We start from the raw sequence: 24,284 nt of genomic DNA on the forward strand, positions 1-24,284 counted from the left end.
TCTGCTGCTTACTGCATCTTTCTTCCTTAAGTGGACTCACATTTTTACTTCGATAAATTAGTTTATAAGGAAATGAACTACCCCTGCAGTAAAGGGGAAAGTGGTATCATTTGTCAGCCGTGGAAAAAATGCCGTGAAAACAATGGTGTTCTCAGAATGTAGCTGCTGCCTGGGGCCTGCCCTCCGCTCCTCAGAGGGAAGGGCTTGGCCGGGGGCCACGCCGCGTGTCAGGGCCCCCTCTGACCTCCCCAGGCGGGACGGGGAGCATCTGTCACCAGGGGCGCAGGGTCCCTCAGCTGGTCTCCGGTCTCCTGATGCTGGGACGGTTCCTTGCCGTCATCCTGCAGTGTGGCCCCCGTCCTGCCAGCCATCAGGACCTCCTGGTCGTCCAGCTCCGTGTCTTCCCCAAGTCCTCCTCCCTCCCTCCCCTCTAGAAAAGCCTCTCCTTGGCCCCAGCACCATTGCCCTGCCTTCCAGATTCTTCCTCCTTTCACCCCATTTGGGATTCTGCCCTTCCTCCCCGTCGTTTGTGGGCTGGTGCAGCAGAGGGCTGGGAGCTGCGTAGACATCTCCAGTCAGGAGGACCGCGGGGCTACCTCACTGACCCCAGCGTCCTGGGATGGGGCTCCAGGTGCACAAGCTAGGCCGGGATGGTGGGTGTCTGTGGGTGCCCAGAGCCCACAGCTGGGTCGGTGTGGTACCAGCTGGCCGAAGGGCCTGTTGACAATCAGGGCTTGGCCTCCCGGCTTCCAGGTCCCCGGGCAGCAGGTGCCCAAAGGACAGGCCGAGCCTGGCATGGTCCATGCTCGCAGGACTGTCCCTGTGGGTCACAGATGCGCCCTCCATAGATTCAAGCCCTGCACCCTGTGATGCCCACTTCCCTGTGCTGGACCCGGTGGTCGGCCCGGGGACGGGCGCTGCCTGTCCCCGAGGGCCTGCGCCCTGCTGGTAGCCGTGCAGGTGTCCCCTGATGCTGCCCCCTTCCCTGTCTCACCCCCTCCCAGGGCCCCTCTTAGCCGGCAAGCACGTCTGCTCTAAGGGTCTCATGGGTATTGTGGCGTCCATCCCTCCCGCCTCCCAGATGTGTGCTTAACCTGGGACCCCGCTGGAGACAGATCGTTGACTCCAAGGTGAGGATGTGGACCCGGTCCGGATGGAGGGGGTGAGTAGGCGGAGGAGAGCATGCCCCCCCCCCCCACCACGGCCGCCCACGGCTCTGGGCCGCCCGTTTCCGCCTGCAGGCTGTGGGGCTGTGCTCCGCCTCTGAGACCCCTCCCTGGGGTGACGAGGGTCCCTGGGGTGACAAGGGTCCCTCGGCAAACACCTGTTTCCGATTTCTCCCAGGCTTAACCTCAGGTTGGGGGTGCTAGCGGTGACACCGCTTCGTTGGGATCCACTCCTGGGTGTGACTGTGCAGTGTGTTTGCTCAGATGGGTGGGGAAAGCCCAAGCCCGCGTCCTGTGTCACTCAGGGTGGGAGACGCCGGGAAATAGAACTCACAGGGGTCCCGTCGGGGGAGACCAGAGTGATGAGGAAAGCGCAGACAGATGCTTCCACGACGCTGAGTGCCCGCCTATCACCCTGGCCCCCGCGGCGGCCCTGGGACGGGCTCCCACCCGCCTGGCTTGAGGGCGGCAAGCTGAGCGGTCAGGCTTTAACCCGGGCCGTCCGACTCCAAGGCCGGGCGCTCTCACTACGGTGAGAGCAGATTCCCTCTGGCACTTTTCGTGTTTTCACACCTGCTGAAGTGTGAACACACTTAGATTAGATGAGGGTGCTAAGTAGTTAGATTAACTCCGCTTTTCCTTGTCCGACAGCTTCTTTTGCTAGACCGTCCTGGGCCCTGGGTCCCAGGCTTCCTCAGGAAAGAGAGGGAACAAAGCCCAAGCCTAGAGACACAATTCTTTTCTTTTTCTTTAATTTTATCGAAGTCTAGTTGATTTACAATGTTATGTTAATTTCTCCTGTGCCGCAAAGTGACTCAGTCATACATATATATTCTTTTTCATATTCTTTTCCATTATGGTTCGGCACGGGGTATTGAATACAGTTCCCTGCTCCTTTTGTTTTTAAATTTTATTGAAGTCTAGCTGATTTACGAGGTTGTGTTCACAATGCTTGGTTTGAAATGGAGACTTTGAAAAAACAAACAGAACGGCGCTCTCCGCCATCAGGGGCAGTGGAGCCACAGGCCTGGCCTGCGGGGCTGGACGGATCCAGCAAACGCTGGGGTCCTGGGGTCTGTCTAGCAGGGAGATGCAGGGCGCTGAGCGTGGGGGCTCCCCTGAGTCTCCCCCTCACAGCCACCCTCCGTGGTGCCGCCTGCCCAGCCGTGCCAAGGCACCCGTGGGCTTCGCTCGGCGGTGGCGGAGGGGCTGGGGACCCTGGGCAGACACACTGCAGCCCCCAGGACGATGGGGCTGATGCGCTCGACTGTGCCGACCCGGGCTCCGCAGCAAGAAAGCAAACAAGCCTCCAGCCGGCCTGACACACGGTCCTAAGACTTTAATAAAGCAGCTCTTTGACACAAAGCATAGGGATGGTTCCTTGGACCTGTTTCAGTGTATCGTGTCACTCTTTGCTCTTGGAGATGTTACAAGCCTGTGAGGGACACAGTCCAGAGTCTAGTTTTACAGGGTTTCTGCTTAGAAGTGCAACCGCGTTTTGGCTCAGCCGATGCACAGATCTTTGGAAGAGTTTAGGGGGGAGAAAGATTAAAGTGACTCTGAAACCACAAACTATGTACAAAATGTATTATGGACTTTAATTTGCGGGTTGTTCTTTTTTTTTTTTTTTTTTTTTCTTGCCTCCTGCAGCTTGAGGCAATGGTTTCCAGAAGAGTCAGTTGTTTGGATTTAAAACTGCTTTGTGGAAATACTCTGTTCTCCAGGTTCTGCGGGTCATGGAACACTTGGCCGGAGTCCTGGTGGGCCCCCGGAGGCTGGTTCTCTGGGTGATTCGGGCAGGGCTGGGCCTGGGCTAGGGGCTGCGGGAGTCCGGCCTGGGTGGGAATGGGGCCGGCCAGGTCAGCCCAGGGGCTGAAAACCAGAAGTCCAGGCCTCACTGGTCTCTTGTTTTCCTGCCTAACTTCTAGTTAAAGAAAGTGGGTCCTAGGGGCTTCCCTGCTGCTTTCGTCTTGTTTTGTCCTAAAGAGTTCACACCCTAGGGTGGGCCTTAGACACGAGCCCCATCACCACCCTGACCTTCTGAGCTCCCAGCTGCTTCTGAGTCCGGGGTGGTTTTGATCATGGAACACAGCGTTGCGAGACCAGACGGGGCAGGAGGCCTCCGTGGCTGGGACTACGCCTCCCTGCGTTTCATGGGTGGTGAGATCCCACACACAGTGGATAGCTGCTGCCTATCGTCCTGGGAGTGCGTCTTGTTTCCTAATCAGAGGGCGAGCTCTATCAAGAGAGACCCCATCCCTCATAGCTCCTTTCTTTGCCCTGGTGGTAAGAGGATTCAATACAGAATATGTGGAATCTAAAATAAGACACAAATCAACGTATCTACAAAACAGAAACAGAGTCACAGACATAGAGAATAGATTTGTGGTTGCCAAGGGGGAGGGGGGTGGGGGAGGGATGGAGTGGGAGTTTGGGATTAGCAGATGCAAACTATTATGTACAGGATGGATAAACAACAAGGTCCTACTGTAGAGCACAGGGAACTATACTCAATATCCTGTGATAAACCATAATGGAAAAGAATATATATATATATATATATATATATATATATATATATATATATATATATATATATATATATGTAAGACTGAGTCACTTTGCTGTAGAGAAGAAATGAACACAACATTGTAAATCAACTATACTTCAATAAAATTCAAAAAAAACACATAATCTGGATTTCATTGGAAGTTCCAGACCCAGCATTCCGGCCTCAGACATCTGGGCCTGGAAGAGGAATGTAAGAAGAACAGCCAAATGCCTGCAATAAAGGTGCTGGTCCTATTTTTCTGGTGATTTGCTGGCAATCTTTAGCCAATCCTTGGCTGTAATCCTTGGCTTATAGAAGCATCGCCCCCATCTCTGCCTTCGTGTTTGCATGGTGTTCTCCCTATGTGCATGTCTGGGTCCAAGTTTCCCCCTTTTAAGGACAGCAGCCATATTGGATTAGGGCCCACCCTCATGACCTCATCTACATTTAACCAATTACATCTACAATGACCCTATTTCCAAAGAAGGTCATGTTCTGTGGAACTGGGGGTTAGGACTTCAACATATGGATTTTGAGGGGCGGGTGGGAGGGATATAATTCAAGCCATCACACCACCCTACCTCTTGGACCTTGGACAGTGGGTGAATAATTCTGAACCACATTTTCTCCATCTGTGCCCTTGCTGATCTTTAAGATTCTTTCCAGCTACTAAGCTCAGTGATTCCAAAAGTCTATAGCATATGATGGTGTATTTCATTCCCTTTTTTAACGGTTTTAGAGCAAGTAATTCTTTTCATTGAATGTCATTTTTAAAAGCACTTTATCTGGGCTTTAAGAAACTTATCATGGTTATTTGCATGGGTGACACTAAATATTTTTAATGACCAGTATGGGGGGCCCCAACCAAACAAATGGCCACTGGCCGTTACAGCTGCACTGAACATATTGGTGTGTACTGCTGTGTACTGGTGTGTACTGGCTGGGTCCCAGCCCTGGGCCTTTCTGTACTTGCCTTATGTCTCCTTTTCGACTTAATATTCTTCTTTCAAAAAAAGTTTTTCTTCTGGTTTTAAAGTAGACATATAATCATTGTTGAAAATTTAGAGGACCCAAGTTTAAAAACCTAAAATACCACTTCTTAGAGATACATTTTGGTATTGAAGCAGGTTTTTATGTATACTCTCCTTTTTTCATATTTTATCCTTGATATTTTTCTGTGCATTAAATACTTTTCAAAAACATAATTTTTACTTTTGCAAAAATTCTATCCTATGGATGTGCTATTTCCATTCTTTTAGTATTACAAATCACCCTGTCTTGAACATAATGATGTTAAGCACAGTGGTATTTAATCTTCGTGCCTGTCCTAACTGCTTCCTTAGGTGAAGCTCCTTAGTGTGGAATTACTGAACAAAAGTTTATACATATTTTAAATGTGTGTTGTCAAAATGCCCTCCAGAAAAGTGGTGACAATGAATACTCTCACCAGCAGTGTCTGAAATTCCCTTCGTTTCCTATAGGGATATTCACGCTTTTCTTATTGATTTGTAAGAGCTCTTGTTATACTTAAGATATTGGCTCTGTTCCCAGCACACATGTTGAAAGTATGGACTTCACACTTCTCAAAGTAAAGGTCCATGCCTTATCACATGAGATTCTCACAGTGTCAAGTTGCATGACTTGTACACAGAAACACCCAATCAATATCCACAGGATATAAAGGGATGACATCTGCCATTAAGAAGCATATGTTGTGGCCCAAGGAATTTAAACAGATACAAAAACCAAAGTGAAACAAATGCTATAATGGAGCCATCAAATACTGTGGGATCAAAGAGGAAAGTGTGATCCATTCCAACTAGGAGAACTGGGAGGTCCAGTTTCATTTGGGTCTCGAGTATGATTTTTTAACCAGAGAAGGAGACATTCTAGGCTGAAGGGTCAGCATAAATACAGCACATGGCATGACAATGCCTGGTGTGTTTGAGAGGGGGGGGGGGGTTCACGCCTCCCAGTGCTAAGAGGACCTTGAAGGCTACAGGGCTTTATGTAGAGAGGAGGACCAAGTGGAGAACACTCTGCCCTGACCTGTGTTTGGGGAGGATGGTGCTGGCAGCTGTGTGGATGAGAGAAGGGAGAAGAGAGAGACCGCTAACTTGCTTTAGAGGAAGCTTTGTGGGACTTCAGACCAAGATGGCAGCCTGGGAGGGAAATTCAGAACTTTTGTTTCTGAGCCACTTAGTTTGGTGGCTAGAGGACAGTGTGTGTGGTGGGGCTCTTTTCCAAGGGGCTGTAAGAGGGCAGGGCTGTCTCTCTACAGCGTCACAAACCTCTGCCTTGAGACCGACAAGTTGAAATGTCTGTAAGGGAGACACCAGAGCAGGCCTTGTTACAAGTTACCCTGTTAATTTTTTCACGTTCTTTCCACATACGGGAAAAAGAGAATCATTCACATGGAAATCATTGCCATCTGATGTAAAATAACAACAAAATTAAAAGAATAGGCAAATATGGTTTTACCTGGCTGCCTGACGAAATGGGTTGAAATGCCAAGGAGCTAAAAGCAGTTGTTCTATTATTGATGGCACAGTCCATAATACTCAGAAAAATACTGTTTTCAGGTTTAAATTTTAGTGAAGACTTTTTAATGTTTAGGCTCTAAAGAAGATCCTCTCTTTTTTTTTTTGGAGATGATGTGATTGAAATGACAAAGTGGTAAATTATGAATTTCAAACAAGGGCACTTCTGTCCTGGCCTCTGAGGAACAGTCCAGAATATCCCTAGATCTAGAAAAATGTGTTGTTTTTATGGACTTCAGGTATTTCTTTAGTCACCCTTCTTCCAAACCCCCAGGGACACTGGCTCAAAGTGTCTCCTCTGGCCTCTGTCTCCCCCCTCACTCCAGAGGGGCTGAGAAATACAGTCACGACAAGATGTAACTGACACTCAAGGCTGGTGTGTGCCAACCTGGGGAGTTGGCTTTTTCTGGGGTTGGGACCCCCGTCACTAGGAAGGTGACGTCCCAGGTGTCCTCTCTTTGCCAGAGGCCCCCTTGTCTCCCTCCTCCCTTGATGCTGTGTCTCCATCCTGAAATCTCTTCTTCCTCCCCTGCCCCTGCAGCGTGTAGTGGGCAGGGCCAGGGAAGTGGGTCTGGGGTCAGAGGGCTGGGATTCGGACCTGCCATTGTCATGCCAGTTACTGAACCTCCCCCAGCTTCCGGAACCTTGAACTGCAAAATGGGATCACAACGTGCCTTATCCGTTCACAGTTAAACCCACCGACAGGTGCGGTGCTGGGCACAGAAGAGGCGGGCGAGCTGTGCGGCTCCCGTTCCCAGTGTCTGCGGGGCAGGTAATTACCCTGTCGTCTGAACTTCTAGGGGACGTTCAGTTTACACGCCTGCATTACTGAGGACCATCCCTGCGGGCAGAAACCCCCCATTCTGCCTCCGGCCCCCACCGCGGTCGTCTCCCCAGCTCCCAGCTGACGCCTGAGCACGCTGCGGCTCGACGGAGACCTTTTGCTTCTGGGTGACAGATGACTCTCTCCTCCTCTGGCCCAGGGAGGGGGCCCGCCGCTTAATGTTACCAAATGTGGTGAGTAGTCAGATGTAGCGACCAAAGCCGCTGCCTGGATCAATTATTTTCCGGGATTCTCGTGCGTTCCATTCTCTCCTATCCTTTCTTCATAGCCAGAAGGGGCGAAAGTTCCCTAATTCATCTGTGCACCTCGAGGAGAACGAGAGTGGTGAACACGCTGCGGTTCGTGGAATAAACCTAAGTACGGTGGTTTGCAATACGGATTTTCCCGTCCGAGTTCTTCGAATCTGCTCCGTCAGCACATTCGGGCTCTGTGTCCAGAGATACAGCAGATGAACAGCATCACCTCCAGCCCCGCTCAGGGTGCGCGTAGGGCCTCGGTTTGTCTCGGAAGGTCGGGCTGAGGGGTGCAGGGAGCAGCCTCCGGATGGAAGTGTGTGCTCGGAGAGATGCCCGCCGGCCTCCTGCTGTCTTGAGGACAGAGCCTAGTACCCAGTGGTCCCCAGGCCTCCCTCCCACCTGCATCTAAGTCCCTCCCCCCCCCAGGGCTTTGCACACAGCAGGTGTGAATCATCCAGCCTCCCTCTGCCCAGCAGGCCTGCCTCCCAGGGACCACAGGTACCTCTGAGAACTCCCAGGGGACCCGGCCAGCCGGGCTGGGCAGCTGATGGTGGTGGGGGGAGGGGAGAGGTAGACAGGGAGTCAAACACAGCTTGCAAATTTTTTTAAAATAAATTTACTTATTTATTTATTTTTGGCCGCGTTGGGTCTTTGTTGCTGCGCACGGGCTTTCTCTAGTTGAGGTGAGCGGGGGCTACTCTTTGTTGTGGTGCGTGGGCTTCTCATTGCGTGGCTTCTCTTGTTGCAGAGCACGGGCTCTAGGTGCGCAGGCTCAGTAGTTGTGGCTCGCGGGCTCTAGAGCACAGGCTCAGTAGTTGTGGCTCGCGGGCTCTAGAGCGCATGCTCAGTAGCTGTGGTGCACAGGCTTAGTTGCTCAGCGGCATGTGGGATCTTCCCGGGCCAGGGCTTGAACCCGTGTTCCCTGCATTGGCAGGCGGGTTCTTAACCACTGCGCCACCAGGGAAGCCTCAGTTTGCAAATTCTTCAACACGAAAATCTGCTATAAAATAGCCCTGCTTGGCTCTAAAACCAGCCCCTCTGTAGCTCATTCTGGAATCTGTAAGATATCAAGAGCCCAGCCCCAGGAGGGGGTGGACAGGTGCGTGGGTGCTGCCTCTCCCTGGGCTACCTGCCCACGCGCCCCGTCTCCCTGGAGGGTAGGGCTGGGCTCTGAGCGCATTGTGTGGAGGCCCCAGCCATCCCACCGTCCTGCCTTACAGGATTCTGTGCTAAGTTGTTGGCTCCATCGGCCAGAGTGTCACGTGCTTTCCTTTGCTTTGAGATGAAATGATGCTACAGGACGCACAGAGCAACACACGTCGTATTGGAAAAGCCACCTGTGACTCGGAGGGCTTAGGTTTGAGGTACCCACTTAGTAAGTGACTTGGGAAGCTCACCTTGGACCTCCCGGGCCCTTGCAGGTTCTGCTACAATCCTGTCCTCAGGATCCAAGGCCACAAGGGCACCCTCTAAGCAGGAATATTCTTAGTGTCTCTGGCTGAGGTGCCAGAAGACCCCCTTGCCCTTGCACCACGTGCTCCACCGTCACAGCTACTTGGTCGACAGGTGACACCAGGGCAGAGACTTGGAGGCAGGGAGACGTGTGGATATCTGGAGATGCTTTCCAGGAAAGGAATAGCCAGTGCAAAGCCTGCGGTGGGAGTGAGCTGACCCGGTAGAGAAGTGGCTGGCGGGGAGCGGGGGAGTGAGCCACAGGGGCGGCGGGGTCCCACCTCGGGGTGCCTGAGGGCCATCGGTGCGCCACCTGCTTTTACTGGGAGGAAGGGAGTGGGTGGGAATCACTGGGGGGTTTGGAGCAGAGGAGAGGGCGTTGCTCTGAAGACACGTGTGGCCTGTGTGCACATTCACACACCGAGGTGAGCACACCCAGGTCTCAGCGTGCGTCAGTCTGAGCCGCGGGACTGCCATCCAGCAGATGTGGCAGCTAAGTGCTAGTGAAGGTCACTACTTGGGCACTTAGACAACGGTGGGACTGAGGTCACAGATGAGACAAGGCTGACAGCAGAGAATCCAAGGCACAGATCCACTTCCAAACTGCAGATGGCCAGGGTGGGAGACCCAGGCACCCAGGGGTTTCCCCGGGAAGTGCTGGGCGCCCAGCCCTCCTGTCGGGCCCGGGGCGTCCAGCCCAGAATTGCACCTCGTAAACCGCGCCCTTGACATTCATGGCTGTATAACATCATTGTTCTTGATGGCAGTAGTCTGTTTTGTTAACCTTTGGCTTCCTTTTTTCCTGGTACTTTTATACATCTGGTTCTGGCAAAATAAAAAGATTCACTCCATTTACAACTGTACTTCCTGTTCTGGCCTGGGCTTCCCTCCCCCCACCCCAGCTGAGGTGGACATGACAGAGCCCCTCCCGGAGAGACCCTCCAGGGGCGGGACAGCGCCCGCTGTGTCCCCCGGGACATCAGAGACTGCCCCTCCCTGGGGCCGGCCACCGCACCCCCTTGGAAGTCACCACTTAGGAAGGAACTTTCCAGGACACCACACTGCAGCATAGGGTCCCCTCCCAGGCTTTCCCGGGACCCCAGGTGGAACAAGGATGCCTCCTGAGAATGTGGGTTCTTGGTCCTGTGTGGGTTTTACACTGGTCCCCCTTTATCCACTGGGGATATGGTCCATGACCCCCAGTGGAGGCCTGAAACCATGGATAGTACTCAACTCCATAGACACTATGCTTTTTCCTATACTTACCCACTACGATGAAGTTTAATGTATAAATACGCACAGAGATGAACAAATATAGCTAAAAATAAAATAGAACAATTATAATAATACAACATCTTATTGTAAAAATGTCATGCCTTCTCCATCTTAACTAAGCATTTATCACCCACTGTGACCGTAACTTTTGCACTTTGAGGTGCAACAGCAGAACCAGCACGAATTCTCTCTTCCTTCTTCACAATTTCATGAATAGGAGGTTTGTTCTGAACACAGATCTTAGCAACCTCCGCGAGATTTCATCACACTCCTCAGAATGGCATGCGACTTAAAACATATGACTCGTTTATTTCTGGAATTATCCATTTAATATTTTCTTTTTTAAAATTTTAAAAAATTTTTATTTTATATTGGAGCATAGTTGATTAACAATGTTGTGTTAGTCGTACACCTGAAACTAACACAACATTGTTAATCATTTAATATTTTCGGAGCACGGTTGGCCGCGGGTAACTAAAGCCTCGGAAGGTGAAACCATGGATAAGGGGGAACGACCGTACTTACTGTTTCCTACCGGCTGCCGCGTTTGCTTGTGTTCAAGCAAGATGCAAACTCTTCAGTACAGGGAAGCCTCTGACCCGCAAAGGCTCACAGAGTCTGTATGTAGAAGAACAGGAAGAAGGATGCCAGAAGAAGGAGGGCCCCGCAAGGCCCGGGGAGGTCGCTCAGTGCGCAGGGGCCGGGGCCGGGAATTAGGACAGGGGCTCCGGGGCGCCCGAGCTCGAGGGACACCCAGAGAAGGCCCCCCACCCCGGCCACCAGGGCCAGGCCTCGGGCGGCAACTAGAGAAAGGTAACTGGCGGGGTACTCAGATTGAGTAGTGTTCAAAGAAATACAGTTTTTTAAGAAATATGCAAGTGGCCACATTAAACAAAGTGCTGCTCTGGTGTTGAGAGCACAGGCTCTGGCGTCAGGCCGCCCGGCACGAGGTGTCCCCTCCCTGCTCACGTGCTCGGTGACAGCGGGCAGGTGAGGGAAACTCTGTCCCTCCTTCAGCCCCTCTGGGATGAGGGCCTGACAGCACCGACTTCAGAGCTGGGGTGTGAGGCTTTAATAAGTAAAAGTATGTGAGGCGCTGAGGACAGAGCCTGCCACGTGGGGAGGACCACACATGTCCCTCTGTTGTCACCACAGTAACCATTACGGCTGATGTGGACGAGGGGCCCAGCCGGAGGCCCTCATCCCTACTGGTGGGGACGTCTCTCTAGAAGGTGACAATAAGACACATCAAATCATGAAAAACCGTTCCACCACGTGACCCAGTGCCTCCTTTCCCCTGAGGACACAGCAGAGAGGTGCCCACAGACTTGTGTTTAAGGATGTTCCCTGCAGCACTGCTAGTAGCCAGAGAAGGAAAAGCACAGACTGCCTGAAGCTCCTGCACCAGGAGGTGGGTCATGGGCCACCCGCCTGGCGCCCAAGCTAGGGACCTTGACATCATCCTTTGTTCCTTCCTCACATCCAGTCCTTGGCCAAGTTCTGTCGTTTCCACCTCTTCCCTTAGGGATCTGACCACTTCCCACATTCACCCGTTCATGGCTGGGCCGGAGCAGGACTTCCTCAGAGCCACACCCTGCCCACCGAGGACGCCCGGTACGCGCGGGGTGATGCTCTGTCCTTTCCCACCACGCTCACCACCTTGGCAACGACTGGATCCCCACTTCCTTCTCCCCCACCAGGTGGTGAGTCCCCCCAAGGGCCGGGCTGGCTGTCTCGCTGAAAATCGTGTCCCCAAAGCCTGGGACAGCGCCTGGCACACTCCATGTTTCCTGACTGAGGAACAAGCCAGTGAAAGAAGGCATGTGGTTCAGCCTTCAAGCCATATTCTCAACAAATCCATATGGCAAAATGCTCACCATACAATATTAGATGAGGAAAAAGCCTACAAAACTGGATCTGTAGCATGACGTTAACCTCATTATATACAGATATATGTGTAAAAACCCAGACGAAAGGCACTAAATTGTTAGCCGTGGTTATTCCTGGACATTTTAATTTTTTAATATATATATGCATGTCTTTTCCAGATATTTTGCAATAAACGTCCGTTTCCTTTATAATCATGAAAGCAGTGGGAAAATAGATGGATACAGCAACGGATCCAGAATTTGGGGCATTCACCATAATTGGAGTCCAGGATCTAGACGGTTGAGGCAGCCTGCGAAACGTCCACATTTGAGCTTGCCCACGATGTCTGTCTATTAAAGCATCGTTTCCAGAGCAGCTCTGTACAATCACTTGTGATTCTGCTAATAACAGGCTCCTTCCTTTCTCGTGGGGACCCATTAGGCTGAGCGCATCAGAGGTGACAGGTAGTGGTTTCAAAAAGATAACAGAAATGTTTTTCTTCTTCCTAACAGAAAACGTCAGGGTAAATGAGTTTTTTTTTTTCTTCCTAAGTCATCATACTACACATTCAGGGGAATGTGGTCAGAGGCTGTTACAGGAGGACTTGTTTCTATGTCTACGTCTTTGTTTGCAGTAACTGTTGCAAGGTACCAAGGTGACAGCCCCACAGTCGGGCCATCGGAGCATCTCTAGGCCAGACCTCCCCGGGCTTGGGAATCTGCACAGTCCCAGGGACACAGCACATAGGCAGGTGGCCCTTGGATGGACCCAGGGAGGATGGAACCTCGTGGGAGGGACATTGGTGGAACTTGGACTGTGGTTTCAAGTCTTGATCTGGACCCTGGATTTCTTCTATTGCCAGATTGCTCAGGACCTTGGTTTTTCCATCAGTCAAATTGGAATGTGTGTGCATGTCTCTGGGACAGTTGTAAGAAGTAGTGAAGTGTACAGCACTGCCTTTGGGGATATGTGCTTCCGACCTTCTGCCCACAAGTCTCTCTCGAGAAGATCACCAAATGAGGAATGGAATGGAGAGAAGGAGGGCTGTTCAGCCTGGAGAAGAGTTTGTTTTTTTGTTTTTGTTTTTTAAAAGGACAGGAAGTTGGAGCATAAAATGTGTCATATGTATGCAGGATAGATTTGTCCCATGTGGCGTCCCAGAGCAGAACTGGAGCCCGGGGTGGAAGTAATAGAAAGTAAGATTTCTGCTTCCCTTAAAAAAGAACCTTCTAGGACTTCCCTGGTAGTGCAGTGGTTAAGAATCCGCCTGCCAATGCAGGGGACACAGGTTCGAGCCCTGGTCCGGGAAGATCCCACATGCCACGGAGCAACTAAATCCGTGCGCCACAACAACTGAGCCTGCGCTCTAGAGCCCGCGAGCCACAACTACCGAGCCCGTGTGCCACAACTACGGAAGCCTGCACACCTAGACCCCGTGCTCCGCAACAAGAGAAGCCACCGCAATGAGAAGCCCGCACACCACAATGAAGAGCAGCCCCTGCTCGCCACAACTAGAGAAAGCCCACATGTAGCAACGAAGGCCCAACGCAGACAAAAGTAAATAAATAAATTTATATTAAAAAAAAAAGAACCTTCTAGGAACAAAAAGTAATCCAAAGGGCTGTCCTGTAGGGCAGTACTGAGTCACCTGTCACTGTGAATATTTCACTGGGGCTGGTGATCACAGGGCAGTTTTGGGAGAGGGATTCAGCATTAAGTTGAAGCCAGGTAACCGCTAACATTTTTCCCAACTCCAAGAACCTATGTTTCTGCCACTTGGCCTTTCTGATTTTGGAACTGCTTGAAAATAATGTCTAATTCCTCCCAACCATGTTATCTAGGTCCAGCCAGAGCTGCAATGGCCAGAAGTTCCCCCTCCCCACTCGCCCCGGATGGTGGAAATCTGTCATGTTTATTACTCTTTATCTCCCTGTTACATGAAAAGCTCACAATGAGTCCTGCCTTCTCAGAATAAAGGTCAGAACGCGAATTCCCAGCCTTCCCTGCAGGAAGGATAAAGTCTTGACCCCTCAAATGGTCCCATTCAAGACCTGAACTTGGAAGTGAATAACCTGGAGGGAAACAAGGTGAGGATGGGGAGAAGAGGAGGGAGCTCCTCCTGGGGCCTCCATACTTTCTTAGAAGTGTTTTGGGTGATGGCAGAGACATCCGGCTTTCAGTGGTGGCAGCTGTTTCCCAGACACTGCAAGGTCAAGCCCTGGGACCGGAAGTTTCATTAGTGCTAGCAGAGGTGGCATGTGCACCCAGGCAGGTCTCTGGCATTAGTGGCTCTGAGTGCAGAGGCCACCGCAGTCTATTCTTGGAGCCTGAGGCCGGGATTTGGGAACGCTCCTGGAAGTCCAGCCTCAGCTCTTACCCGCACCCGTCCGTGACGCTGCATGCTCTAACATCACCTGAGAGAATGGCTAGATGCTCGCCTGAGTCATTTTCTCTTAGTCCTTGGGCACACACGGAGCTGGGCTGCTGGACTGCCTTTTCCAGGCTTCCTGGCTTCTGCGTGTGGCCACATGACTGTGCTCTAACTAATGGAATGCGGGCAGAAATGAAGGACTTCCATGCCTGGTCCCTAACCCCCCCTCACCCCACCCCCGTGCAGTCCTCCATGCTCTTAGCTCCCAGGATGGGGGAGAGACCCAGTGGAAGACACGAGGTCCCTAGAAGATGGTGGAGCCAGGAGAAGTAAAGGAGCCCGGGCCCTCGAATCCCCCCTCACTGGACTGTGCCTCAAAATAAGCCTCTTACTGTGTTAAGCCGCTTTGATTTGAGTGTTGTGTTAGGGTTAGCCCCTCCTGACTAATACACTTAAGAAATCCATTTGCTGCTGAACTAGTCAAGGTAGACTTATTTTTTATGCCCAAGAGCGCTGAGTGTTTCACCTGCCTACCTGGTCTGCCCTCAAGAAGTCTGATGCGAGAGACAGTCACCCCCGCGGGCAAGCTTCCCTCCGACCGGGAGGCACTGGGCGCCACTCTCCTCCCCCGGCAATCCCCACCCTTCCTCGGGCCCAGGCCACAGAAGTCTCCCTGAGAAAGTCGGCTTCTCCTCCGCTGTGGTCTTGCCCCGCGCCTGTGACTTCACACCTAACCCCCTGCCTGACGCGGAGGGAAGTCAGGCGTGTTCTTCCTGGCGCCCCTGAACTCGGCGTAAGGAATCCTGCCCTCCTCTTTATTGGAAGGCGAAGCGAGCGCTGGGTCAGGACCCCAGAGAGCCTTCCATGAGGAAATTACCCTACGCCTGGTTAAAATCAGGCTTCGAGTTAGCGCAGTAGATGCCCTTTGGCATGTCTGGGCCCTCCCACTCCTTAAGTCTCCCCTACCCGCCGCGGGTGGGCCCATGGCAGCCATGTTTGTAGCATGTGACTGAGCCCTCACAGCGGATTGGACCAGGGCTGGGCACGTGATCTAAGCGGGGCCAATCGGAGACTTTGTGCCTGAAAGCAGGAAATGCAGCCTCACCTGGGCTGCCCTGAGCCCGCCTGTTGAATGGACCGTCTTATGTGCCAGAGAGACTGAGAAAGAGGCCTAGAGGAAGCCAGTCGAACAAAAAGCAGCAGAAATAGAGAAGAAAAGGTGAGTGAAGGAGAAACTAGGAACTTTCTGAGCCTGGTGCATCCTAGGTTGTGGGTCCACTAGCAAACCCTCTACCCGTAAGATAAACTTTCTCTAGTTTGCATAAGCTAGTTCAAGGTAGTCTGTAAAATCTAAACTTGAAGAGTCTTAACTGATAAAGGAAGAAGTAGAAAAGGTCACCCCACAGATTGCCTCCTCATGGAAGCCAAGGCACCTGCTGGCTTGCCCTGAACTGGGAAACCTAAAAGTACTGGGAGCTAGGGAAAATATGGCAGCTGGAGTGACCTCTGGGGATTTATCGTCAGTGAGACGTGCCCGACTGATTTTCCAGCCGAGCAGCCTCATGTCAGAGCAGAGCAAACGCAGGGAACCCGGGGGGGTGCGTGCGTGTGTGTGTGTGTGTGTGTGTGTGTGTGTGTGACTTAGCCACGCTCGCTCCCCCCAGGCAGCCGGGGTTGGTACTAGAACCCCGGCCCCCTGAACCTGAAACGCCCTTTCGCATGAGCATCCCTTGTGCACTTTGGGCCCGGGGCGCAGGGCCAGGCGGGAGCTCTCTGGATAAGGCAGAAAGTGTTGCTAGGCTGGCGACGAACTACGCGCCGAACTCCCTGGCCCCGCCGGTCCCCGCGCCTCGGAGACGCGCGCTCCCTGCGCACACGTGCGCACTCGGCCGGCGCGGGAGGGGCTGCGGGGGCCGGGCCTCGGGGGAGACGCTGGGGCCCCGCGCCCACCCCACCCCTGCGCGGCGGGGAGGGCCCAGCCCGCCGGGCCTTTCAGAGTTAATTAGCCTTCATGCATATGGATGGCACCGCCGACTGAACGCCGTGGCGGGGTCGCGACCTGACCCCAGCGAGGCGTGCAGAAAGAAAAGACTACTCTTCCCAGCTCGCTCCCTCACCGAAAGCCCAGCTGCCGGGCGCAGCGCAGGGGTGTGATCGCCGCCGCCCCCTTTCTCCCGCAGAAGAAGCGCTTGCGGGGAGGCAGGGGGCGCTGTCCCCGGCCCCCATGAGCAGCCATCCCCCTGATCTGTCGCCGTACTGATATCAGCGCTGGGAGTTGACTCCGAAGCTTTCCTTTCCCGTGATGGTTTTCATTTCCTGTCATTTAAAGCTGGAAGCCTTTATGGAATATCACATGGCTTTCGTTTACACAGGAAATCAGCTGCAGTTGTGAGAAGATGCCGAATTACTTTTTTTGTTTGTTTGTTTTTTAATCCTCCCCCCCTTAAAAATAATTGAGAGGGAAAGGGAAGAAAAAAAAAAAAAAAGCCACCTAGCAACAGTTTGTTTTGAAATCGTTTTCCTTTTTGATCCCAAGTCCCTGTTCTCCGAAGTGGTCTGCGGTTGTACAGAAAGCAGCGGTTTCTTTCTGACACGTGGTAGTCACTTTACGTGAAGAAAGCCTAGCACCAAGAGATGCTTTTGCTTTTTCCAGGCCAGGGATGGGGGCGCGGGCGCAGCTGCGCCCGCAGCTCCGCCCCCGGGATGCGCCGCTCGACCCACCGCGATACGCCCAGGGAGCCTCGGGCCCGGCTGGGTCCAGGAGTTGGGTTTACCCTCCTAGAAGGATGGCACGTACTGCCCAGTTACCCATTCTGGGATCCCTCTGCTTGAACCCGAAAGGAGCAGTGTCCTGCCCACCCCCCGGACCCCACAAGGACCACAATAGAAGTCTGTCCTCGACCCGGTCCCAACACATCACGCCAGGAATCAGAGAATCGCAGGGCTTTCAAAACGGGGATGAGGATGGTGTGGAAGAATTCGCGATTCATTCTTTAAGCCCCGCCCTGCAGTTACTACGGAGTTAGGAACTGCAGACTAGAAGCAGCCCCGCCCCCCAAGACCGCACTCCCTGGTTACCCTCTCCACGCCCGCCCTGAGGGCAACTAGACGGCCCTGGGCAATAGCGCCACCTGGTGCCCAGCATCCCTCCCAGCGAGTCCTCGTATCCCTTTCCAGGATGCTTCGCAAACCGCCTCAAGAGATCAAGGGTGCCCAGAATGGGTTCAGGACTCCAGGGGAGCTCCCACCTGGGGCTGAAATGGCCCCTGCCTCCTCCCGTCTCGTCCCTGAAGGAGCTTAAGGCGCAGGGAACAGGAGGTGCTCCTGTCTCTACTCAGGCACCCACGATAACAGACCCACTCCTTTCATGTGAGGCTGAGCCCTCAATTAAATGGAAAATACCCTTGAAGAGATGCAGTTTAGGCACCTATTTTAGAGTGAACCAATGTGTCACCTTTTTCCAAGGGTGAGTGGGCTTCTCGCCCCACTCATGTGAGGCGAGAAAGCAAAGAGGCAGGAGGCCCACCCTGAGGTCCGGGAGGGCCAGAGCCAGTACTGCGGCCGCCCTTAAAGGGCCGGGGCCATCCCTGCGGCGGGACTGGGCGGAGGGGGGGGACGGCTCTGGAAGGCTGGGTAGGGACAGGGCCTGCGTGCACTTCGTGGGTGAGCAGGGGGCCTCACAGGACCCAGGTGTCGCTCCATGATTGCTGCAGCCCTGGCAGCTGAGGCCCGTTTAACTGAGACTCCCAGGCAGCCCGCCCGTGACCGTCCTCCGCGCCCCTCCCCCAGCCCGTAAACCAACAGCCCTCTGTGTGAACATGAGCCCCACGTGTTTATGCGCTGTCTGCGGGGACAAGAAGGGGACAGGGCTTAGTGCTGCAGCCCTTTCAGCCTCCAGGTATCAAGCTGCGTGACGTGACCCATTCTCTGAAACCAAATATTTGCAAGGACACCCGGAAGCCACCTGGCTACCAGATCCCTTGATCAGGCGGGTCATTTATGCCGTGAAAATCCCACCTGGGAGTTTCTCTCGGCTTCCACGGGTCAGCAGGCAAAGCTCCGCTCTGTTACGCAGGGGAGCCGCCCGCCGGCTGTCACCGGCCGGCCCCAGATCGGGGTGTGCAGGCAAAGTCTGCTGCAGGCCTGTGAGCCCGGTGAAAGAAACCCTGCTCCTCTCCGCAGCAGCAGGCGGCTCTGGTCTCTGTCTGAGGCCCTAAACTGTTTTCCTCCCGGGAAACTGATTTGCCTCCTGCTGCCTGTTACCTGACTGGGGGACTGCGGGAGTCAGCGTGACCCCGCGTTCAGATTCTTCAGCCCCGGGGTGAGCTCCGCTGGGGAGACCAGTTTGTCCCGGGCCGATGCCCTGATTGGGTCCGTTGTGAGAGGCGTCTTCTTGCTGCATCTCCCACCCAGCACTCCTCTTCTTCCTCCCCTTTCTCTGGAAGTGTGGAGTTTGCTGGTCTCTGCACGGGGGAGATGATCTTAATTACGAAAAGATCCAACTCTGGCCCGGCTGCTTTGGTTTTAGGGCAGCTGCCAGCGAGTCACGAGGACTCTCACGTGGCAAACCTTCTCCGCTCAGGGCTCTTCCTGGTCCCCTTGCTTGACCATCTGGAAGATGGGAGAGTTTTTGGAGGGAAGTTTGGGCAAGAAAAATCAGATGCGTGGAAGCCTCTTTCTCAGCCCCGCAGCTTCTGAGGGTCCCCGCATTTCTGGCCAAGAGTGAGTCCTGCCGGCCCCCGCGCCCCAGGCTGCCTCCCCCAGAGAAGGCCTCCCCGACTCTGGTGAGTTGGCTCCTGGGCTCAATTAACATTTCAATATGTATTTATTCCTGTGGCATTAAAAAAAAAACAAAAACCTTCTGGTAAGGTGCCAGAATGAGATATATAATGATGTTGTTTATCCGCAACTGTGTCATTCGGTGTTGTTGACAGTCAAATAAATTAACATAGTAAACACAATTTGCTCACAAACGGCTAAGGAAAAGCAGATGGTTAGCACATTTCAGCAGGACCTGTTGGTTCAAGTCTGCACGGATGTTTAGACGCTGCGCTGCCTGCAACAGATGCTCGCCTGGGTCCCCACGTGAAGGGCACAGGCGACTCTTGCGCTGGCCCTTGGGGGCGGGGAGGGCAGCCCGCCCGCTGGGGGGCAAGCACCCGGCCCATTAGCATTCACAGCCCGTTGCCGCCCAGCGCCGGCCTTTGTGCGCCTGGAACAAGCCAGCTTTCTTCCCGGGAGAGGATGGCGCCTAAGCGCTCCATGCGGCTCCTGCCTTTGAGCTTTCCAGTGGCTTTGGGGGCCGGAGGGCCTCGCTTGGCACTCAGAGTGGATGCCCCATGGTGCTCAAAAGAGAAGAAAAAGTTATTTTTGCAGCAGGAGGAGACTGTGGCTCCCCGGTGCCAGGGAAGCGGTGGAGTAGTGGCGGGCGGGTCACTCCTGGGAGGGGACGGGACCAGCAGGTCGCTGCCATCCTAGGTCCTGGTGACCAGGCCCTGCTTCCGCCTCCAGCTCCAGTCTGTGTCCGGGGATGCCAGGGCTGTCACTGGAAAGGGGACCCTTACCAGGGCCCCGACAGGCCCAAGAAGCTCCCGGACATGTCGGCACTGCCTGGGCACTTCTGTATGCAGAGCCCCGGGGTGGATGCTGCAGACCTGAGAGATGGTTCAGGCGTGATTTCCCACGGGAGGGTTTAGAGTGGGAGAGCCAGCGGTGTGTGAAATCACCAGGAAGAGGGGGGCTCTGATGTGGGGTCGCTCGCCTGCCCGCTGCGCTGCGGCTTAGCCGTGTGACGCCGCACAGGGACCCAGAGTCCGCCTCCTCATTCTCTAAGTGGGATTGTTCTGAAGACGGGGGATGGTGACAGTTACAAGCGTGCTTAGCACCACGCCCCTCATGTGCTACGTGCCCACCAAACGGCAGCCACTGTTCATCCTGACGGCAACGTGCAAGACGGCTGCGTGGGAAAGGCAGCACGTGCCCCGGGTCCAGGAGTGATTAGGACCTCATCCAACTGTCTAGTAGGCTCCTCAGAGCACAGCCAAGACTCACCTGGCTGCCGATTTGCTCCTGAGAGGCCCCCGACCGATCTGCCCCTTCCCCTTTGCTCCAGGCAGGATGCAGGACGGACTGCTCGCGCGCCTCTGACCCTGCTCTTGGGCCGGGCTCTCCGGGAGGCCGAGGCGAGACGCAGTTAGAAGGCTCAAGGCGGCGGGTGGGGGGAGGGCCGGATCAGGAGGAGGCAAGGAGAGCCTTCAGACCAGGATGCAGGTCTGACACCTGGGAAGGGAGAAAGGGAGGAAGGAAGATGGGGTCTCAAGAGCCTCAGACACCAGTGCAGCTCTAGAAAGCTCGCCCCGGCCCAGAGGTGCTGTGTGTGAGCCTCGCCTCTACTCTCCTGGATGCCTTGGGCAAGTCTAATAGGAAAATCTAGTAGGGAGAGTGTTCTGGAAAGCTAGGGGCACCAAGTACATGGCAGGAGTTTATTCCTTATCTAAACGTTTTAGCATTTTTAGTATAACAGCCACTGTGACATGCTAACATGCTAGGGAAGGATGGGTCAGAACCAACATCCCTTCTCTCTGTGTAGCCTTGAAAATCCTTTAGCACAAAGAGCCTACTTTCATTTTCTAGCCCAGGAACCTGGCTCAACTGTCGGCGATTTAGTCATTACCAGCGGACTTAGTTCTAGAACATTCCAGAAATGTGCTCTGCGACTTTGAGCACTTTGCTAGCATAACTTTTAGGTTATTTTGTGGGGGCAGTGGGAGGGTCTGTCTGTACAAAGCTCTCCTTGCTGACGTTCATGCCCAGTTGTTTCCAGTTGATACTCACACACCCCAGACAAGCAGCACGGCCCCTAGAACCGTGCCCTGTGCCAACCTTAAAACCCCTGGAATTTCTGATGGTGCCAGGCCCTCCCTCCCGACTAGCAGAGCGCCGCCCCATCAGTACGGCACGTCATCGCCCAATGATGGCAAAAATCTCCATTGGCTGGTGCAGCTGTGGCACCGATGTCGTGCACGGCGGTGAGAACATCGCCGGCGATCGATCAGCGCTGTCTCAGAGACATGAACCGCGAGCACGGAGCTAGAAACTGCGACAGCAAGAGCCGTGCGGACCCTTCGCGGGGAAATGGTCTCAGACTCAGCACCCGCGGAGGGCCCCTCCCGCCCACAAGGAAGGCCCGCTCTCAGAGCACGCCGTGATTCAGGTGCTGCGTTCTGGCAGGGCCCAGGCTCAAATCTCTGTGCCAAACTAGGGTCTGCATCCCTAGAGTCTGCTCCTGGGGATGGATGCCTGGAGTTTGTGCTAAACCCGAACACCCCAGTTTGTGGTCCTCAAGCCCTGTGTCCCGCCTCTGGCGTTTGTGTAGCAGATGGCTGCCAGGGCTCACTCAGTACGCACCGCTCTGTGAAGCCGCTCAGGCTGTGCTGAGCTCTAGTTGTGGTAGGCCGCAGCCAGCTTAAAAGAAATTTCTCCCAACGAGATAGCATCCCTCCAGGGTCCCCAGCGCATGTCTCCCTGCGTTCCTTTCTGCCAGAACAGGTGGCCTTTAGGGATGACGGGCTGCCACGTGGACCCTCCAAACTCACCGAGGTTCCTGGAAGGAGGAGGATGGAGCAGTTCGCCAGCCGGTCAGCAGGAGGTGCTGCAGCCGCACCACTGGACTTGAGCCCGGAGGGCCCCGAAGAGATGGCCCAGCCGAGCCCTCATTTTGCAGGTGTGGGAACCGGGGGCAAAGCAGCGACATGACTGTCCAAAGTCACAAGGCCAGAGCCGGACCACAGGCCAGTCTGATGTTTGGGTCTCACTTCCATTCACTCTGTTGTTCTACCTCATCTTTTTCTTTTTCTGTTTTTTAAATTTTGTTTATTTATTTATTTTGGTTGTGCCAGGTCTTAGTGGTGGCAGTCGGGCTCCTTAGTTGCGGCAGGTGGGCTCCTTAGTTGTGGCACGTGAACTCTTAGTTGCAGCACGCGTGTGGGATCTGGTCCCCTGACCAGGGACTGAACCCGTGTCCCCTGCATTGGAAGGCGGATTCTTAACCGCCGCGCCACCAGGGAAGTCCCTACCTCACCTTTTAAATGTAAATCATTGTGTGTGTTTGCAGGGGAGAGGGTTAGTACATCCTCAATTAAAGGGAAATTCTTCAATAAAATCTGACATTAAAAAAAAAAAGTCAGCACAAAGCCATACCTAGATTGTAAGACCCTGAGTTGAAAGGCTCCTGACCCTGCAACATGGGAAGGACACAGGCGGAGGACGTGAGCACATTACAGACGGACAGACTCCAGGGACGCTTGTCCGAGGGAGTAGGAGTCTAGGGCTTTGACTTGGCTCTGAAAGGGCTACGATTCCAGAAAGTCCGGCTTGCTCTGTCCCTGTCTCTTCCGGGTGAGCAGAACTGCTATACAAGTCAGAGCGCTGTGCGCTGCTCTGGACGTCGGGGTCTACGTGGGCACCCCCCGAGGCTGCTTGCCCCAGGGGCAATCTGCGTCAGGGACGGCCTTCTCAGGGCCCCTCTTCTGGTCCAGACCAGGTGGCAGTGTTCGTCCCCGACCCGGTCCGCGCGCAATCGTCTCCCGCGGCTTCTGGCAGCACGCAGAGGGCTGCCTCTGGGCCCCGGCCGATGTCCTGACCCCACCTGCCCCGCTCTGGTGGAAGCCCCCTTTCAGAGCCACCATCTCACTGGCATCGAGCCTTCTTCCAGAGACATCCAGGTGGACCCTGAGGAGGTCAGGACCGATCGCTCACTGGTCGTAGGGGTGAGGAGCCCCCAGCTCTGCACCCCCGAGGTCACCAGGGCCTCATAAATCCTGCCTCCCGCAAGGTCCCGCAGACAGCAGCACCTCGTTCATTTTGATGTCTGTTCAATACTCATCTGCACATAACTCTTCTAAGGGTCATCCAGTGGGACCGCCCGTCTTAGGGCTCCGCAGCTGAACATTTACTGACATGCTGACACGAAGCTTCCAGGAAAAGAAAGAATTTCAGGACTTTACGGACTAGTGAGATTCTGCAAAGTTCTCCATTAAGTTTCACTCTCCCTATTTCAGGGGAAAACTGTTTTCCCAAGTGACTGGGGGAGTCAGTGCCTGGGCCGGGGTCAACCCTTGCAATCCCGGCCACAGCCCCTCTGGGCTTGTGAGCAGCTTTAATGCGCAAGAGCAGCAGGGCCCGCAGAGCGGCTGCTAGGAGGTGACAAGGAATGGCCACCTGCGCGGGGACAGCCCTGTCCGTCCGTCTGTCTTCTCGCTGATGGGGGCCCCAGAGCGAGGGGTTGATGCTGGTTGATGCTAAGACCCACGGAAGGCAGGTCTGGGAGCACCTGTCACGAGACCAGCCTTTGTGGAGCACCTCCCACCTGCCAGGCACTGTGCTGGGTGCCGGGGCCACAAGAACCGGGGAACAGGCTGCCACGCCCGCCCTGGGCAGATGCAGGAGGCCAGCTGTTTCTGGTCCATCAGGAAATGCCCCGGGGCAGGGGAGGTGTGGTGGGCTTTACGAAGAGCATCCTGGGCAGACAGGGCTGCTCCCGTGAGCCTGGCAGGGTGGTGGACGCTGGCAGGCGAGGATGAGGACAGAGGTGCTGGCCTGGGCCCCTTGTCACTCCAGGGTTTGGCCAGGTCCCCATGTGTGCGCACGCCTGGCTGCTTCTCTAGCGCTGACTTTAGTACCTGCAGGCCCACGGGCCCGGAGGAGGTAGGAGCAGCTGCCCGCGCCCTGCGCCCTCCCTGGCCAGGTGTGCCACGGCAGGGATGGCGGGGACGGCGCTCTCCACGTCAGCACCTGTTCCTCCTGCCCGAGCCCCTCCTGCTGGTTGTGCAAAAGGACATGCCAGGCGCACCCCTGCCCCAGGCGAGGCACGCGTTGTGGGTGTGGTTTTTCAGGTGGGTTAACTGCGGCTGGATTATCCCCGTGACCCGGGGCTGGGCCACGAGACGCAGCGCCCAGCCTTGCCCAGGTGTCTGGACGCC

At 54.5% G+C, this 24,284-nt stretch overlaps 1 protein-coding gene across 3 annotated transcripts in view; it reads left to right on the forward strand.

The window, feature by feature from the left end:
- Positions 1-7,906, forward strand: part of LOC137776237 (uncharacterized) — a 23,797-nt gene extending 15,891 nt beyond the window's left edge. Inside the window, exons 10-12 of one of the 3 annotated variants that reach the window (XM_068562559.1) lie at positions 1,005-1,130; positions 7,058-7,274; positions 7,370-7,906. The gene's annotated coding sequence lies outside the window, so the exon portion shown is untranslated. Of the gene's footprint in view, positions 1-1,004; positions 1,131-6,946; positions 6,995-7,057; positions 7,275-7,369 lie in introns of those variants that run through there. The other 2 variants (XM_068562577.1, XM_068562568.1) reach the window with 2 other exon arrangements.
- Positions 7,907-24,284: the final 16,378 nt, after the last annotated feature.

This window comes from Eschrichtius robustus, chromosome 1 (assembly GCF_028021215.1).
Source record: "Eschrichtius robustus isolate mEscRob2 chromosome 1, mEscRob2.pri, whole genome shotgun sequence".
In the NCBI taxonomy this organism is placed as follows: domain Eukaryota; kingdom Metazoa; phylum Chordata; class Mammalia; order Artiodactyla; family Eschrichtiidae; genus Eschrichtius; species Eschrichtius robustus.